The following is a 19,946-nucleotide window of genomic DNA, read 5'->3' on the forward strand; positions in this document are numbered from 1 at the left end:
TTTAGTTGTATTGAAATTTGAAAAGGTATTTTATAGACAAGTTTTGTTTTTGAACTCTGAGTAGCTATTTCAATCAATTTGCCAGCTATGCTGAGTATACACACTATTAATGTATAATCCAAATACTTGGAAAGCATGCAGGACATTATCATTACATAACACTTTTTTATACTGAGTCTTGTCACCTTCAGGATCCTGGAGTCAGTTGTCAACCTGGTCCCTAGGTTTCTATTTATGGACAAAATCATGCTGTGATTTTATTTTTCATAGGGATATGCTACCATGCTGGAGTAGGGAGAATGGTATTCAGTAGTGTCTGTCTGAATAATCTGCATGATTTAGACAGTTTGTGCTGTTCTGAGATTTCTAAAGTTTGATCTTTGTTCTTTTAAAGATGTTCCCATCTTTAAAGCACTTGTTCCACTGTAAATATGCAGCAGGTGGAATTGATATAGTATGTAAACGGCAGCAGATTCGATACTTTGTGGCATTTGTTACCTGTTTTTCTCACTTGCTTCCCCCTGCGTCTTCTGGTCTTCGTGTTCACTTTCCTTAAAAGCTCCACAGTTCTGGCCAGCATCTCAGTGGGTGTTTCAGACCTCGGGAGATGGATCATGGAGAATCAGGCAGTGTTGTGCTGGACCCAGCTCATCTCTATTTTAAGGAAGCAAGTCTTAGCCTTGCTTTGAAAACACGTGGTTTTTATTTAGTGAAGTCAATAGTGCAAATTTTAACAGCCATACACCCTTCACTATTCACTTTGCAGAAAAACATCAGTAGATATTTTGCTATCAAGAGAGTATTCATGCAAGTGGTATGCAGTATATATATTGCATATGAAGCTCTCCAGAAATCAGTCCATGTATATTATTTATATATTAACTATATTTTGGCAAATAGAGATTTTCTGGGAAAAAATAAGATAACTAAAAAATAAAATAAGAAAACTGGACTTTGGTCTATAATAGCAGCAGAGCGCATCTGTGTAGATGTCTGCATTTGTAACCTTGAAAACAGGCACTGCATATATGAAGGATTAGAGGCTGCTTCACCTATAAAAGTTTTTGAGTCCATTTGGTGCCACATTAAACTACTTGAAATGTTTCAGGACCCCGAAGATATGGTGGCTCACGTGCATCTAGGATTAGGCCAAATAAACCTCAAATGATACTCGGGGCCCAGCAGGGTATCCGGGGTGGTGGTACCGGTTGTGGAGCTGCCATCTCTGGGCCCAAGTTACTGCTCAGAACTGCCTACCACCCTTTGTCTCTGGTGGAAGCTTGGTTTCTGGCCAGAGTTGGGACAGATAACTCAAGACAGAGTTCAGACCCTCAAGGGGGGAAGTGATGAGCACAACTGAGCCTCACAGCCCACTCACTGAAGGTAGGCTGTCCATACTTCTAGGTGGCCTGGTGGAAGTCAGGTACACAGCGTAATAGTAGATGCCTTCAGTGTTAATACTGTCACAGAAATCCTGGAGCTAGATGATGCCATGTAATGCTATTGATAGGGCGAGTCACTTGAGGTACTGAGCCGCAGGGCCTTCTGCCTGATCCTGGGTGAGCAGCCATCTGGCAGAGCTGTACACAGGTAACCATTTGTAAAGAAAGATTCAGCACCAAATGCTCACTTCTGTCAACACCTCCAACAGAAAGGCCCACATGCCCCAGGAGGGTGTCCCAGGATAGTTTTCCAGTACTGAAAAAAAAAAAAAAAAAAAAAAAAGCCCCAAATGAGCACTGCCCATCTGCAGAAAAGGTTTAAAAGAAGTTGCTAGGGAAGAGGAGCAACATCGCCACCATGAGGAGGCTCAGAAGCTGAGTCCCACAGCTTCACCCTTCTGTCCTCATGGGGTGGGGCTGCCCTTTCCTTAATGCAACAAGGCAGAGGACAGTGGTGCCCTCAGAACCAGCAAAGAGACTTAGTTTCCTTTCACTCAATAACTCAGAGGACAGATTTACCAACTGTTTTTCTTTTGTATGACTGCAGCCAAGCCTTCAGCAAGGCCTGCTACCCTTGCCAGGATCTCAGTAGTTCTTGTCCCCAGTGGCATGATCTCCTACATCCCACCAGATTTCTGGAGCCCACCGAAATCATACAGTCCTGATAGAACATGTGAGGCCACATCACCCTCTCAGAACTGCACTCGGGGGAGGAGTGAACTGGGCTGCTTGTGGGGGTAAGTTCCTGATCACCATCCCAAGCCCTGGGAGAGTTTAAGATCATCAATTCCAGTGATCAACGATGCACCCTGATTCCAGCCACAGTAGATTCTACTCTGCAGGTTTCAGTCCTGCCTGGGCCATGCCAAGTGACCTTTCAATCCCAGCAACTGGGCTGCAGAAAGAGGGAACTGGGCTGCCAGCAGGGATGAGTTCCTGCTCACCATCTCGAGTCTGAGGAGAATTTAAGATCCCAATGGTCAAGAACCCACCCAGCTTCCAGCCTTATTAGACTAGGCTTGGGAGGTTTTGCGGCTCAACTAGATTACTCCCAGAGACCTTCATCAATCAAGGGAGTTGAGAGCACATGAAGTGAGTACCAGTGCATTGGTCCTTGCCCAGGGAAAACTTTGGACCATCATCCACAGTGGTTACGCGTCTGCCCAGCCTCCTGGAACTCTGGAGGTGGCATGGGAGGTCCTGTGGGCCTGAGTGGACCACGATCTGCAACCTCCATTCAGTCTCAGGAGCCGAGGGCATAGGAGATGTTTTCCAATATGCCCAGGGGAAGCCTTGGAACAACATTTGAAACAGGAAAATATAGGAACATGCCATAATGAAAGAACAAAATGCAATCTCAAACCTCCAGCCCATCCCAAGAAAGACTAGGAGCCATGTACATAGAAGAAAACATATGCCATACACCTGAAATACATGAAATAATAGCTACTGAAATAAAGAAGCAACTCTGGGAAGCTTTAAAGGAATTCAAACTAGAAATAATCTCCCAGGTAAAAGAAGAAATGATAAAAGTAATGAACGAGATGCTGAACACATCTAAAAAAGACACAGTTAAAAAGATAGAGGAACAAAACAAAATGATAGAATCCCTGGATGAACAATATAAGAAACAAACAGAATATATGAAGCAGATTCAAAGATATATACAGGAAATCAAAAATTCCATTGAAAGTTGTCAAAACTGCCTCAACAAAAGTGAAGATAGAATTTCAGACCTTAAAGACAAGATTGCAGCTAGTGAACAGGAAAAGAAAAATCTTTTAAAACTAACACAGAATCAGGAAATAACAATTCAACAGCTGCAAGGTGATGCAAATAAAAACAACAAGATTGATAGGGATAAATGAAAAGGGAATAACACAAATGATATCAAGAGGCTATTTATGGATGTAATACCTGAAAATTTCCCAAACATGAGAATGGAAACTGACATATGGATTAAGGAAGCATATAGAAACCCAAATAGCCATAACCAAAATACAGCCATACCAAGACATATCATAATCACCATCCGAGAAATCCAACATAAGAACAGAATATTAAAGGCTGTTAGAGAGAAAAGACAGATCACCTATAAAGGAAAACCTATCAGAATCACAGCAGACTTCTCAACAAAAACAATGAAGTAAAAAAGAGCATGGAGTGAAGTATTTTAGATCCTAAAGGAAAATGATTTCTACCCTAGACTGATGTACCCTGAAAAACTGTCCTGAAAAATGGATGGAGAAATAATATACTTCCATGACAAAGAGCAGATAAAGAACTTCATGATCAACACACCAACCCTGCAAAGAATACTGATAGACAGTTTAGATACACATAGGAAAAAACCATTAAGCAAGGCAGACAAACAGAATAGAAAGATAAAGTTGCAACAGCAGAAAGATAACATGTTAACAATAAACCAGTATATAACAGTTATAACCATTAATGTAAATGGTCTCAATTCACCAATTAAAAGAAACAGATTGGCAGAATGGATCAAGAAACAACATCCAACCACATGCTGTCTATAAGAAACCCATCTAACCCAAAAGGAAACTCACAGACTGAAAGTCAAAGGATAGAAAACAATACTTCATGCAACAGGAAATGAAAAAAAAGCAGTGGTAACTATTCTGTTTGCAGACAATGTGAGCTTCAAACAAAGAGTGATCTTAAGAGATAAAGAAGGTTGCTACATAGTGGTTAGGGGAAAACTTCAAGAGGAAGAGATAACAATCTTAAATATATATGTACCAAATGCCAGAGCACCCAGTTATACAAAGCAAGTATTAATAGAAATGAAAAATCAAGTTAGGAACAACACAATTATAACAGGAGACATCAACACACCATTGACATGAAGGGACATATCAACCAGACAGAAAATCAGCAAAGAAATAACAGAACTGAATCACACCTGTGAACAAATGGACTTGATAGACATACAGAGTGTTCAATCCAACAACATCAGAATACACATTCTTCTCAGCAGTACATGGAATGTTCTCTAAAATAGATCATATAGTAACCCTCACAACATATTTAAATAAATGCAAAAGAGTTGAAATTGTCCCCTGCATGTTATCAGATCATAGTGCCATGAAACTAGAAATTAATGATAAAAGAAACTGGAAAACCCACACAAACATATGGAACTTGAACAATACACTCTTAAGCAATCAGTGGGTCCCAGGGGAAATTAAAGAAGAAATTAAACAACATCTCCAAGCAAACAAAAATACAAATACATCTTACTGGAACCTGTGGGATACAATGAAAACAGTCCTCAGAGGAACATTTATTGCAGAGTTCCCACATCAAGAAAACAGAATGAATACAAATAAACAACCTGATGCTATACCTCAAACATCTAGCAAAAGAAGAGCAAGTGAAGTCCAAAGCCAGAAGAAATGAGAAAGTTATAAAAATCAGAGCAGAAATTAATACAATAGAGACTAAGAAATCAATCCAAATAATGAATGAATTGGTTCTTTGAAGCAATAAATAAAATTGTAAGCCCCTAGACAAAAAACTTTTATTTTATTTTATTTTTTATTTTTATTTAAAGAGAGAAGAAAAGGGGGACATAAAAAACAATGCAGTAAAAGGGTACAAATAATACAGTATTTCTAGAAAAAAATATGTACAGTATGAAATCACCAGTTAACAGGCTACACATTATCTTCCCATAAACAGTTGTCCATATCACTAAATTAAAGCATATAAAGTGAACATTCATACAGTGAAATTGGAGACAGTTCCATTCAATGATCCAACAAAAGCTCAGTTATATGGTTTTCCATCCTACACTCTCAAACATACCTGCGGTTATATCCCTTAGTCCACCTTACTTTCCTCTCTTTTTTACAGTAACAATTAGACTTTTAGGGTTTTATTATTCTCATGGTTCTTATTACTTTTTTGAAGAGAATAGAAACAAATGTGACTAAGCAAAAGAGTCAGAACAGAAGGGTGATGCAAAAATAGAATACCACGTGATCAAAAGTGGTTACCATTGTGCCTCTTGCTATTTTATATTGAGTTGTCTATATCATCAGGTATAATAGAATTGATCAAAACAGTACAGAACAAAACCAATAAAATCTACACTGAGGACCTTACAGGACTTAAAAAAAAAAGGATGATAGTCAATCCATATTGGGCATCATAGTATATCTTATTGCCTTCAAAGTGATTGCCTATACCCTCAAATTTGATACTATCAAACAAAATAGAATATATAATAATCAGACAGAACAAGATGGGGAGAGCAATACTGGGGTTCAAGTCAGGTAGCCAACCAAATTTTTAAAAGGAAAGAAAAGGCTCACATTCATGCAATAAGGAATGAAAAAGATGAAATCACTACAGACTCAGTGGAAATACAGAAGGTCATCAACATCTATTTCAAAAACCTCGATTCTCATAAGTTTGCTAACACAGAAGAAATGGACACATTCCTAGAAACATATGACGTACCAAAGCTGGGTCAAGAAGATGGAAAACTGCTGAATAATCCAATCTCTATTAATGGAATTGAAAATGTAATTAAGTCCTTACCTACAAAGAAGAGCTTATGCCCAGATGGATTCATTGCAGAATTCTACAAGAAATACAAAGAAGAATTAGTGCCAATACTCCTCAAACTCTTCAATGAAATTGAAAGGGAAGCAATTCTAACTTGTTTTGAAGTCCTGTAATACTCCCACTATCTTGTTTTGACTGATTAGACTCTGTTCCATTCTGTATGATAGTATCAAGTTTGGGGGTATAGGCAACTACTTTGAAGGCAGTAAGATTCACTAAGATGCCCATTCTGGTTTGACTATTGTCTCCTTTGGAAGTCCTGTAATGTTTACAATGTTTAAGTTTTATTGGTCTTGTTCTCTACTGTTTAGTTCAACTTTATAATACCTAATGAGATAGACAATTCTTTTTAAGGAAACAAGAGACATTATGGTAACCATTGTTGATAACCTTGTACTCTGTTCTTACATCATGTACTATGTCTATCCTTGGTTATGACTGACAGCTTTGTTTTGCCATATTTGACTTTATTCTCTTCCAAAAAAGGTAATAAGAACTAAGGAGTAATAAAACCCAAAATGTGTAAATTTTGTTGTAAAAAAGAGAGGGAAAAAAAGTGCACTAAAGGATGCAACTGCAAGTGTGTTTAGGGGTGTTAAATAGCTGACCATATTAATGTTTTTGGTTGGATCATTGAACACAACTGTTTGCAGTCTCTCTGTTTGAATGTTCACTTTGTATGCTTTGATACTGTGACTTTGAGCAACTATCTCTAAGACGATAATGTGTAATCTTTTAACTGGTGATTTCTTACTTTTTTTGTAGTTCTGTATTACTTGTGCCCTTACACTGCTTTGTTTTTTCTCTTTTTCCTTTTAAATAGGATTTAAAAAAAGAAAGGGAAGCAATTCTTCCTAAGTCATTCCTGGAAGCAAATATTACTCTAGGACCAAAACCTGAGAAAGACCCAACTAAAGAAAAGAAACAGTATTTTCAAACTCTATTTTGAGGATGCTGCTATCACATGGCTACTTTTTCTGTTTGTATTTTAAATTAACAATATGGACCACTGTAGAAAACCTAGAGTGTATGGGAAAGTAGGAAACAAATGTATCGCCCTGTCTATCACAGAAGGTTCCCCTTTCATTGGAGAGATCATCTCCCCATCTATTGGGCAACACCAGGATCTCATATAACAAACTGCTCTCCCTCTCATGTACAGTCAGCACTTTCTCAAAAGAGGGGTGTATAAAAAACACTCAGCATGTGATGGGTGACACAGCAAGAAACTGTCTTTAAAAAAAGGAAGAAATGAAAAATGTCTCTCTTGACAACTGCATAATATTCCCACACATCATTACCTACAAAGAAGAGCCAAGGCCCAGATGAATTCACTGCAGAATTCTACAAGAATTACAAAGAAGACTTAATGCCGACACTCCTCAAACTCTTCAATGAAACTGAAAGGGCAGCAATCCTGCCTGAGTCATTCCTGGAAGCGAATATTACTCTAGTACCAAAAATGACAAAGACCCAACTAACAAAACTACAGGCCAATTTCCCTAATGAACACAGATGCAAAAATCCTCAATAAAATATTGGCAAACAGGATTCAGCAAATCATCAAGAAGATTATACACCATGATCAAGTGGGATTCATTCAAGACATGCAGGGATGGTTCAACATACATAAATCAATAAATGTAATCCACCATATCAATAAAGTCAAAAGTAAGAATCACATGATCATTTCTATAGATGCAGAAAAAGCTTTTGATAAGGTCCAACACTCACTCATGATAAGAACCTTACAGTAAACTGGAAAAGATGGTCTTTACCTCAATATGATAAAGGCCATATATGAAAAACCAACAGCTGGCATCATATTAAATAGCCAAAAATTGAAGGCCTTTCCCGTAAAATCAGGCACAAGGCAAGGATGTCTGTCATCACTGCTCCTATTCAGCATAGTACTAGAAATATGGGCCAGAGCAATTAGACAAGAGAGAGAGTAATAAAAGGGGTAAAGATAGGAAAAGAGGAAGTGAAATTACCATTATATGCAGATGACATGATACTCTACATAGAAGACCCCCTAAATCCATTGAAAGACGCCTAGATATAATAAATAAATTTAGCAATGTAGCTGGAAACAAAGTGAATACTCAAAATCAATAGCATATACACTATACACTAACAACAAAATCACTGAGATAAGTGAAGCCACTCCCTTCACAATAGCAACCAAAAAACTGAAATGCTTAGGAAATAATCTCACCAAAGAAGTAAACATCTATACAGGGAAAATTATAATACCCTGAAAAAGAAATTGAAGAGGATCTCAGAATATAGAAAGATATCACTTGTTCATGGATAAGAAGAATAAATATTGTGAAAATAGCCATTCGTCCAAAACTGTTATACATATTCAATCTCAGTGAAAATACCAACAACATACCTCATAGATCTAGAGAAATCACTCCTAAAATTCATCTGGAATGGAAAGAGACCTAGAATAGCAAAGGTAATTCTAAGCAGCAAAGGCAAGGCAGGAGGCATCACAATCTCTGACTTAAAGTTATACTACAAAGCCATTTTAACAAAATCAAGATGATACTGGAATAAAAACAGATCTAAAGATCAATGGAATAATTAGAAGATACAACTACAACTACAAACACACTCAACCCCCTTACCTTTGATAAAGGACTCAACCTGTTCACTGGAAGAACGAGTCTCTTTAAGAAATGGTGTTGGAAAAACTGGCTCTCCATACGTGAAAAAATAAAACTAGACCCCTGCCTATCACCATATACTAAACTAAAACCTAAATAGATCAAAGATCTGAATATTAAAAACAGAAACACTAAATCAATTGGAAGACAAATTAGGTAAAAATCTTGAAGACATAGGGGTAGGTAGAGAATTCATGAACAGGAACCAAACCACATGGGAAATACTTCCCAGAATCAATAACTGGGATCATATTGTATTAAAAGGTTTCTGCATGTCAAAAGAAATCTTCAACATAGTAAAAAGAAAACCCACAAACTGGGAAAAAATCTTAGTGAACTGTCCATCAGACAAAGGACTTCTGTCTAAAACATAAAGCATTAAGACGCCAAAAATACAAAGACCCAATTCAAAAATGGGCATCTGAGATGAATACACAGTTATCAGATGCAGAAATACAAATCACAAATACATGAAAAAAATGTTCATCATTATTGGCCATTAGAGAAATGCAAATTAAAACAACACTGAGATTCTATCTCACTCGAGAAAGAATGGCCAGGATCAAGAAAATTACCAACAACAAATGCTGGAGAGTCTGTGGGGAAAAAGGAACTCTCCTGCACTGTTGGTGGGAGTGTAGACTGGTGCAACCGTTGTGGAGGCCAGTCTGGAGATTTCTCTAAAAGCTATGATTGGAAGTCCCCTTTATTCCAGCGATTCCACTTCTAGGCATATTCCCAGAAGAACTGAAAACATACTACCACAGTGCTATATGTGCACCCATGTTTAATAGCAGCACAATTTGTAATAGCTATATGTTGGAAACAACCTAAGTGTCCAACAACTGTGGAATGAATTAAAAAGTTGTGGTATTTTTATACAATGGATTACTACTCAGCTATAAAGAATGACCACATTGAGACATTTATAAATAAATGGACATAACTTGAGACCATACTCATCAGCGAACTAAATCAAACTCACATGTATAGATACCGTATAGTCTCCCTAGTATAAGAAATGGTAAAGAGTACATAAGAGTTTACGTATAACATTCCTTATAATGTTTGCATTCATTAGCTGGAATGGTTTATCCTGGTTTGTTTGATTTTATTATCTGATATGATATGAACAGCTATTTTGAAGAAAATAAGACATTTTGAAGAAAACAAGACTAGTGCTGATTTAATATTATCTTACTCTGAAGTCCTACCATGCTTTTGTTCTTCTGTTTCCATTGGTTCTATCATACTGTCTCTTATTGGATTTTATTACGTGTGATAGTATAAACAAATTTTCTATGGAAAATGAGATAACATAGTATATCCATTGTTCATTCTCTGTTATTTGATTCTAAATGCCTTGTAATACTATGATTCTCTTGAATGGTTTTATAATATTTTGTTGTTTGATACTATTGTATATGAATTTATGCTCAACTATTTCAAGAAAAGAGACATTATGGTACATACTGTTAATTATGGGTGGCTTGTGGTGAAATACTGTGTTGCTTACATTGTTCTGTTCTGATCTGCTTTGTTATGTCCTCTTTTTTCTTAATCTCTTTAAAATAAAAAAAATTAAAAAGTAGAACTGCACTCAGAGGAAGGCATGAGGCAGGAAGATGCATCCAGGTCACCTCGGGCCACAGCCGGTGGCTGCTCCTGCCTCAGGGACCAGGCCCAGGTGAGCAGATGCTGCTGCCATTGGCCCCTCCCTGTGAGGTGTCCCACTGACCACCCTCCCTAAAGTTGCAACCCCCGCCCTCTGTGCTTTCCTGGGCTGCAAGGCATCCTCCACCTCCTGCTACTGTCTACCTGGAGGGTGGAGGGCACGGGCCATGGCTATGCTTTTCCCTGCAGTCCTCATGGCCTGTCCTTCACTCAGGGATGTTCCAAGCTATAGTGACCTGAGACCCGGTGAGAGCTGAGGTCAGGCCTATAGGCTCTGATTCAATCTTCTGACTGTCCTCATTTTTCTGGTATGGGGATCGAACACATAAACTAGCACATGCCAGGCAGGTGCTTATGCCATTGAGCTAGATCCCTGGCTGTCCTCTGTGTTTAAGTGGGCAGGGCAGGCTGTTGTTCCTGCTTTGCAGATCCCCACATTGGGCTGCTCGCTGCTGACCACTGCTGTCCCCCACACTACTCTGTGTTTTTTTCTGGGTTTCCTACATTCGAGCCTGTTTCTGCTGGCACTTGCTCCAAAGTGTTCATACTGTGACATGGTCCAGGTCTCAGGCCAGCCAACTTGGGCTAGGTCAGGCCATGACTGCTCCTCTTCCCTTGTCCTCACCCTGGCCAGCAAATCATCCCACAGTGTGCTGCCCGCCTACCACCAGCCTCCCCTAGACAGCTGCTCAGACCACAGGACAGCAGCACTGCCCCTACCAGGCCCCTGTCTGGTGCTCCCTGTACTTCCACCAGTGACTCTCCTCTGCCCCGATCCCCCCAGACCTCCACCCCAGTGGCTCGAGGACCCTTACTCTTCAGCCTCACATTTGTTTTGTCTCCATAGCAAGCAGCTCCTTCAAACAACTATGCAGTTGGCTTTTTGGGCAGTCTATTATCCTTTCTCTCTCTCTGCCCATGGCAGCATGCAGGGCCACCCCAGGGACTGGCACTGTCATCTTAGTGATAGGCCAAGGACAGAGTGAAAAGAGTTGCACAGGCTGAAAAGAGCCAAGGACCCACTGGAACAAGGCCAAGCTGACTGCTCTCTGTCGCCTCAGTCTGCCCCTGCCCTCAGTGGGGTGGGCAAAATTTTGACAGCTGTAGGACTTATCAGGACCTCTAGCTCTAGGCCAGAAATCAACTGTACACATCCGTGGAACCTCAGTGGCAGTGGCCATGCTGTGGACTCCCTTGCAACTCAACACACGTGTCCCTTTCTCTTGACACACAGTTTCCAGTACCAAATCTGAAAGTGTGCATCAGGTCCCCAAGGCACCTGCACATTTAGGCCCTCAGCTCTGTTCTCTGGGTTGCTAGTATGTGAACAGATTTCCTGTACTCTGTTGCAGTTGACTCAGGGTGAATATTATAAGGCAGTCCTATAAATTATGTGTGCTGCATTGTTTCTCTTGCAAATTGTGACTACAAAAATAGGAAGTGGCAGTTAGGAAGTCCAGTCAGACTCAGTTTCCACGGACAGAAACACAGCATGATGATCTCACTAGTTTGGACTCAGCCAAAATATCAGGGAGACTTTGAAAAGTATACGACCTGGATAATCCTGACCTATCTTTGTAAGTCAGGATGCCCCGCACTAGGAGGAGAATTGGCATGTGCTGTGAAATGACTCAGGAGGATTTAAGAAAGCCAGCAAGGCTCAGAACAAGGAAATTTCTGTTGCAAGCACAATGGAGACAGAAGTGGCCCCTGGGGAGGCTAAGCTTCCTTTGAAAGAGACAGGCTGCAGCCACAAGAAACTGGGACCCACTGTTCAAGTTCAGATCAGAGACGCAGAGGTGAAAGCAGTCAGAAGTTTGAGAAGAGGAGGGCGGTTATAGCTGTGAGACTGCACCTCAGAGGGGAGAGAGGCCAGAAAAGAAGGGGAGCACAGAGGAGCAGCCTGCTCTGAGCATGGTGACAAGTGTCCTCAGAACCGAGACTGTCATGTGAATGGGGGGCAAAGCTTGGAGTGATGTGCCCATGAGCCGAGGACACCAGCGAATGCTAGGACAGGCCTGCAAGGAATTGTCCCTTGGTGCACAAAGGACTCTGGCCTGCTGATTGCAGGAGAATAAAATTTTTCTTTTTAGGCATCCAGTTTATGGCTAATTTGCTGTGGTAGCCATTGAAAAAAATCATACCTTGTGTAGGTGATTACTCACCAAGAAAAGCAAATGTTTCACTAGAAAATTTTAATATATTAAAGTATTACTCAAAAATTGAAGCAAAATAGTGGCCAAGTTTCAATCTACTATACTTAGCATCTAGTTCTTTATTTTTAACCTACCTATGTCACTCAGAAGGAGCTGAAATTTTAAAGGGAATTTAAAGGGAATCATAAGCCAAGTTTTGTTTGCTTTTTGTTTGGGACAGGGTCTCCCATGTGGCTAGCTTAGACTGGTCTTGATATATTAGTGATATCCATAAATATAATTGGGCTCAATTCACCAGTCAAAACAAACATAACGACAGAATGAATCAAGAAACAGGATCCCACAATATGCTGTACAAGAAAACACAACTGACTCAAAAAGAAACTCATAGGTTAAACATCAAAGGATGGAAAACAGTATTCCATGAAACAGGAAGCCAGAAAAAGGCAAGGGTAGCTATTGTGTTTGCAGACAAAGTGAACTTCAAATCAAAAATCGTTAAAAGAAATAAAGAAATCCACGACATAATTGTTTTTATATTTTATTTAAAGTAAGCCTAAACTAAACAGCAAATGGGTAGAAATAATACATACGTTTAAAGATAAACAGAAACAACAAGAAATCACAAGTTGATTTTTACATACTATCTTCTTACAAATAGTTGTTCAAGATACAAAAGTGGAACATATGAAGTGGGAATTCAAACGAGACTGCAGCAAACAGTTCTGTTCAACAATCCAACAAAATCTTAGTAATATGCCACCACATAATTGTAAGTGGAAAACAACAAGTCTAAAACTAACAAATATTAAAATATACACACCAAATACAGGAGGACCCAACTATATAAGACAAACACTAGCGGACATGAAAAACCAAATGCACAAGAACACAATTGTAAAAGGAGATCTTAACACCCCACTGTCACAAAGAGATAGCTCAACTAGACAAAAAGTCACCAAAGAAACAACAGAACTGAATCATACCTGTGAGCAAATGGACTTAGTGGATGTTACAGAGTCTTCCAGCCAACCACATCAAGAGTATACATTCTTCTCAGCTGCACATGGGAAATTCTCCAAAACAGACCAAATATTAACTCATAAAGCATTCTTAACTAAATGCAAAGTAAGTGAAATTAACACATGCATAATATCTGATCGTAGCGCACTAAAATAGGAACTCGATGAAAAAAAAAAACCTGCAACACCTGCATAAATAAATGGAAATTAAATGACAAACTTCTGAATAACCAGTGGCTTACAGATGAAATTAAAAAAGAAATAAAACAAAACCTACAATACAATGAAAATGCAGACACAACATAGTGTAACCTATGGGACACAATGAAAGTGGTCCTAAGAGGGAAATATACAGCAATAAATAGTCATATAAAGAAAATGGAACACACACAAATAAAAAACCTCATGCTACATCTCAGCTTCTAGAAACACAAGAGCAAGACAAACACCATGTTCACAGAACAGAGGAACTTGTAAAAATTAGAGCAGAAATTAATGCAATTGAAACTAAAAATATACAGAGATTTAATGAATCAAAGAGCTGGTTTTTGAGAGAATAAACAAAGTTGATAAACCCTTGACCAACTTTATCAAGAAAAAGAAAGAAACATCTCAAATCCACACAATAAGGACTGAAAAGAAGGAAGTCATTACACATCCCATGGAAATTCAAAAGATCACGAACACCTATTTGGAAAATCTTTACTCGCATAGGGTAGAAAACAAAAAGAAATGGACAGATTTCTAGGAACATATGAACTAACAAAGCTCAATAAACAAGATGTGCCAATTTTGAACAACCCAATATCGGCTAATGAAATTAAAAATGCGATTAAAAACTTACTAACAAAGAAAAGGTCAACAAAGAAAAGGCTCTGATGGATTCACAGCTGAATTCTTTAACAAATTTAGAGAAGATTTAAGGACAATACATGTAATACACCACATCAACAGAGCCAAAAATAAAAATCACATAATCATCTGAATAGATCCAGAAACAGCTTTCAATAAAGTCCAACACCTTTTCATGATAAAAACCCTACAGAAATTTGGAATACACAGTATGTACCTCAATCTCATAAAGGCCATCTATGACAAACCAACAGCCAATATTACACTAAATGAACAAAACCTGAAAGCCATCACTCTAAAATCAGGAACAAGACAAGGATGTCCACTACCACCACTTATATTCAATATAGTGCTCGAAATATTAGCCAGAGTAATTAGACAAGAGGAAGAAACAAAAAGAATAAAAATAGGAAATAAAGAAGTAAAGTTATCATTATTTCAGATGGCATGATACTCTACATAGAAGACCCCAAACACTCGATTAAAAGACTGCTAGAGGTAATAAAAAAATTCAGCGTCATAGCTAGATACAAAGTCAACACTCAAAAATCAATAGCATTCCTGTGCACAAACAAAAAACTCCGTGAGAGAGAAATTATGGAAATATCCCCTTTCACAATAGCATCTAAAAAATGAAACACCTACGAATCAACCTAATGAAGAATGTAAAAGACATACATGCTGAAAATTATGCTATGCTAAAAAAGGAGATTGAAGAAGATATTAGGAAATGGAAGGATATTCCTTGCTTTGGTTAGGAAGAATCAACATTGTGAAAAATGGCCATGCTCCCAAAACTGTTATACACATTTAAGGCAATCCCAATCAAAATACCATTAACATATCTTACAGATCTAGAGAAAATATTCCTAAAATTCATCTGGAAACAGAAGAAACCTAAAATAGCAAAGGCAATTCTGGGCAACAAAGATTAGACAGGAGGCACCTCAATTCCTGACTTGAAGCTGTACAACAAAGCCACAGTGATAAAATCAGCATGGTACTGACAAAGAAATAGACCTGAGCATCAATGGAACATATTAGAAAATACAAACACAACTACTAAAACACTCAGCCATCTTATACTTGATAAAGGGGCTAAATTCACTGGGAAAAAAAGATAGCCTTTTTAATAAATGGTATATAAAAACTGGCTTCCCACATGACAAAGACTAAAAATAGACCCATGCCAATCACCATACACCAAAGTGAAAATGGATCAAGGATCTAAATATTAAAACAGAAACACTAAATCTACTGGAGGACTACGTTGGTATAAACCTTGAAGACATAGGGGTTGGGAGAGAATCATGAACAAAATGCAAACCACACATGCATTACTTCAAAGAAGCAAGAACTGGCATCTCATGTTACTAAAAAGTGTTTGCATTTTAAAAGAAATCACCAACAAGGTGAAAAGAAAACCCACAGAATGGCAAAGAACTTTAGCCAACAATTCCTCAAAGGACTTATATCCAGAACATACAAAAAACTGAAAAACTGCAAGCCCCAAATTCAAAGACCCTCTCCATAAATGGGCATCAGAGATGAACACACAGTTCTCAGATAAAGATATACAAAAGGCACATAAATATATGAAGAAATGTTCCACATCACTGGTCATTCGAGAAATGCAAATTAAAACAGCCTTGAGATTTCATCTCACCCTGTAAAGAATGGCTGCCATCAAGAAAACAACTGGTAAGAAATGTTGGCGAGGATGCAGGGAAAAAGGAACATTTCTCCACTGTTGGTGGGAGTGAAGTCTGGTGCAACCACTGTGGAAATCAGTATGCAGCTTCCTCAAATTCTAGCAGTGGAAGTTCCATTCAATCCAGCTATTCCCCTGCTGGGCATTTTCCCAGAAAAATTAAAAAGGTCATGTCACAGTGATATATGTACACCCATGGTCCTAGCAGCCCAATTTGTAATAGCTAAATCTTAGAAATATCCAAGATGCCCATAATCCACAGAGTGGATGAAAAAGATGTGATATTTTTATATAATGGATTATTACTCAACTATATAAAAGTATGATTTTGAGACCTTCACAGGTAAATGGAGACAACTTGAGACTATCCTCATAAGTGAAATAAATAAGACTCATATTTATAAATGTCACATTGAGTCTCTAGTGTAAAAAGAAATAGGAACTGTAGGGCAATAAAACCAAAAATGTATAATTGCTATTGTAAAAAAGAAAGGAAAAGAAAGTGCTCTAAAGCATATAACTGCAGGTATGTTTAAGTTTGTAGGGTTGATAACCTTATTACTAAGTTTTTGTTGAATTGTTGAGCAGAACTGTTTTCAGTCTCACTGTTTAAATGGCCACTTTGTATGCCTTAATTTTGTAACTTGAATAACTATTTCCAAGAGGAAAATACGTAATTTATTAACCAATGACTTCTTACTGACTTTTTTGAAATTCTGTATTATTACTACCCTTTTTCCTATTTTGCTTTCTGTCTCTTTAAATAAAATTTTAAAAAAGAAAATGTGGTATCTGTACACAATGGATTCTTTCCATAAAGAAAGATAAACTCAAGTCATTTGCAGGAAAATCAAGACAGCTTGAGACAATAATGTTAGGTAAAGTGAATCAGACACACAAGCTTAAATATCTTTTGTCTCTCTTATATCAGAAATTCAACATTTGAATACAGTGAAAAAGAAAGGCAAAAGCTAAAAGTGAAAGAAAAACTTGTCCAATGCAGCATGGGCAAAATATTAAAAAGTGTAATTTTATTTATTATGACTGCCATGCCCCATTTTATGTTTTTGGCCTATTTGCCTTTAATTTGTATGATAACTAAGTTTATAAGGACTTATGGGAAAATGAATCTGAGGCTAGCAAATATGGGAGTCAATGGGAATAGAGGAAAAGAAAGAATTGAGATGTGTTATGTATACGTACCAATTACCCACAATCCTCAGATTACCAACAGGTGGGGACAGAAGTGTGTTGTTAAGTCCCCTGGTTTTCTCTGCCTGCCTAAGAACTCTGACAGCATGCTGTCTACAGCAAATAGTTTCAGAAAAGGCTACCTCCTACACTTGTGCAGGAAATCAGCTTACTGAACAATTCACAGTATAAACATAAACAAATGTTAATTTTCCTTTGCTTTTCCTCTTTAAATACGCCAGTGGTCTGCCCAACCGGAAACCCACCCAGTCCCCAGCATTACGTGTTTCACTGATTCCACTTCTTTCCTATGTGTGATGCCTCACTTCTTCTAAGGCTTGTTTATTTCACCATTTATGTCACTACTTAGGAAAGCAGGAGCTGAATACAAGATTTGCTTTACTTTTACTAGAAGAATCATGCTGGCTTGTTCTGCCAATACTCTTGCTTTCAGAAGCTTTTCTGTAGTTTAAAAATGTCCTTTTATTCTCGGAACAGCACGTCTATTAAATAACATAACTTCTATCAAATAACAGCACTTCCATTAAGATTCTTTTCTTTTCACACACATTTGCAAGAATATTAGTTGTTTGACAGAAGATACTCTGTTAGGACTACTGACATGCTGCATTGTTTGGAGTCCAATGTCTGACACTAAGAACTTAATGAAGAAGCCCAGGTTATTAGTTAATTGAATGAGTTCTATCCTGAATAACAAAGTAGTTTATATGTGGCATTGTACACAGTCTGTAAGTTTTTGAGTAAGCCAATATATAAGACCCAGTGTAAATTGGTTAAGACCTCTGAGATAGGAATTGATACATGCCAATTTGGTGAAATTCTTGTTTGACATAAGGAGAGCAGAAGTAAGAGAATAACAGAATGCAAAGTAGTCAAGGGCACTTAAGGTTTCTTTTTCTAATCTTTTTGAGCAATAAGAAATCAATGAACCTCTTCAAAAAGATCATAAAATGGCCAGAAAAAGGAAACAAGTCCTCCAAATCATCACATAGTATAAAGATATGTTTAAGGATTTTGGCCATTATTTTGATTCCTCCATTTCTAGGAGAGATCTATATTCTGTCTTCTAGATCATGTGCATTCATAAGGTGCTACCCTCTGCTATGTTCTTCTGAGGTTTTTCCTTACTTCCTTTGAGGTCCTCATCACAATCTTGCCCCCATCAGCCCCTGTGTTCTTGATCCCAGCAACTTTTGGGCCTTTTCCTGACCAGAAGAACAGGGACTCAGACACTCTCTCTGGCTTCTGGCCCAGCCTGGCCTTCTAATTCTGAAGCATCTAGTGACATACAGGGACAACCTTGTCAAATCCCGTGGGCCTTGAGAGCACCTGTCTGTCTGTAACTACAGAGGCACAGGTACATGTCCTTACCCATAAAGATCACACAGACACACACATACACACACATTTAGCCCTCACATCTAAGTGCTATTCCTGTATCTCCTCCTATGAATTTTCTCACTCTACAAGAAACTGAAAAGGTACTGGATGTAAACACCAAACACTACCCTTAACTTCCATCTAAAAATCTACAGAAAAAATGAGAAAGTAACCAAGTAGTCCATTACATAATTAATAATCACGAAGGAAGCCAACAGTGTAAAAAATGAGGAACAACAAATATTGCATATGATGTTTAAGAAACAGAAAAAATCAGAAGTAAGTTTGCCCATTATTACTCATTGTAAATGGAATAAATTTACCAATTAAAAGGCACAGACTGAGAGAATGGTACAAAAGCATCATTAATGATAGGCCATCTCCCAGGCACCCAGTTTAGAGCTATTGAAAGTCAAAGGGGAAAGTGAATTTCAGCTCCCAGTAAGCTTTTATGGAGATATGTACTTTCTGATAGGTAAAAAGTAGGCATTCTACAAACAAGGGTGTGCTACTTAAGGAAATTAAAAAGCAAACTCAGCTTACCCAGGTAATTGGATTGGGAGATACTAACTAAAATATTCTATGGTTTTGCACATATATAGGGGGTCAGTATTGAGTTATCTTGTTGTGAGAGCACATAAAGGGAGAATCAGTGGAAGACATTAGAAATAGGAAATGCCAACTGTGTGCCTCCAAACACCTCCTCACTGGTGGGACCTCCTATTTAGTTATTATTTGTTAAAACAATTAAGTAGGAACTGGATTATGAGCCTCACCTTCATATGGAATGTAAAAGTATAGAAATATTCCTCAATGCCCCACAGGTCACAGAAATATGTGAACCCATGCAGTAAGGGGAAATTTTGTTCCCTATTCCTACAAACCATGGACTGGTGATAGAGAACAGGAAAGGGGGCCCTCCAAAGATGTTGGTAACTTTCTCCTGGCATGGAACCCCATGATTTCCTCTCAATGCAGAGCAGGTTTTGTAACAGAGCCCAGGTTCACTTGCTCCATTTTCTTGCAGCAATGCCAAAATCTGCACAAAAAGTCATTACTTTTAAATCTGAGTAAACCATGACATATTGTTGAGTGAAATTTAAAATGTTTCAATTGTTCAAAAGATTATACAGTTTTCAAATGCACTTGGAGGTTGTGGTGAACTTCTTAGGTAAAAAGAGCAAGAGGAAAGTCGATCTAAAGACTTTATCATTTCTAGTATCTATAAA

At 38.1% G+C, this 19,946-nt stretch overlaps 1 long non-coding RNA gene across 1 annotated transcript in view; it reads right to left on the reverse strand.

Annotated features, from left to right (window-relative positions):
* The window catches only part of LOC106026689 (uncharacterized), a 71,050-nt gene that overhangs the window by 16,417 nt on the left and 34,687 nt on the right, over positions 1 to 19,946 (reverse strand). The window contains exons 3-4 of the long non-coding RNA XR_010042418.1: positions 6,009 to 6,051; positions 499 to 599 (exon numbers count right to left, since the gene is read on the reverse strand). This is a non-coding gene — a long non-coding RNA (uncharacterized LOC106026689). The remainder of the gene's footprint in view (positions 1 to 498; positions 600 to 6,008; positions 6,052 to 19,946) is intronic.

Source organism: Cavia porcellus, unplaced genomic scaffold (genome assembly GCF_034190915.1).
Source record: "Cavia porcellus strain 051 isolate PalLab524CR breed Dunkin Hartley unplaced genomic scaffold, mCavPor4.1 scaffold_23, whole genome shotgun sequence".
Classification (NCBI taxonomy): Eukaryota; Metazoa; Chordata; class Mammalia; order Rodentia; family Caviidae; genus Cavia; species Cavia porcellus.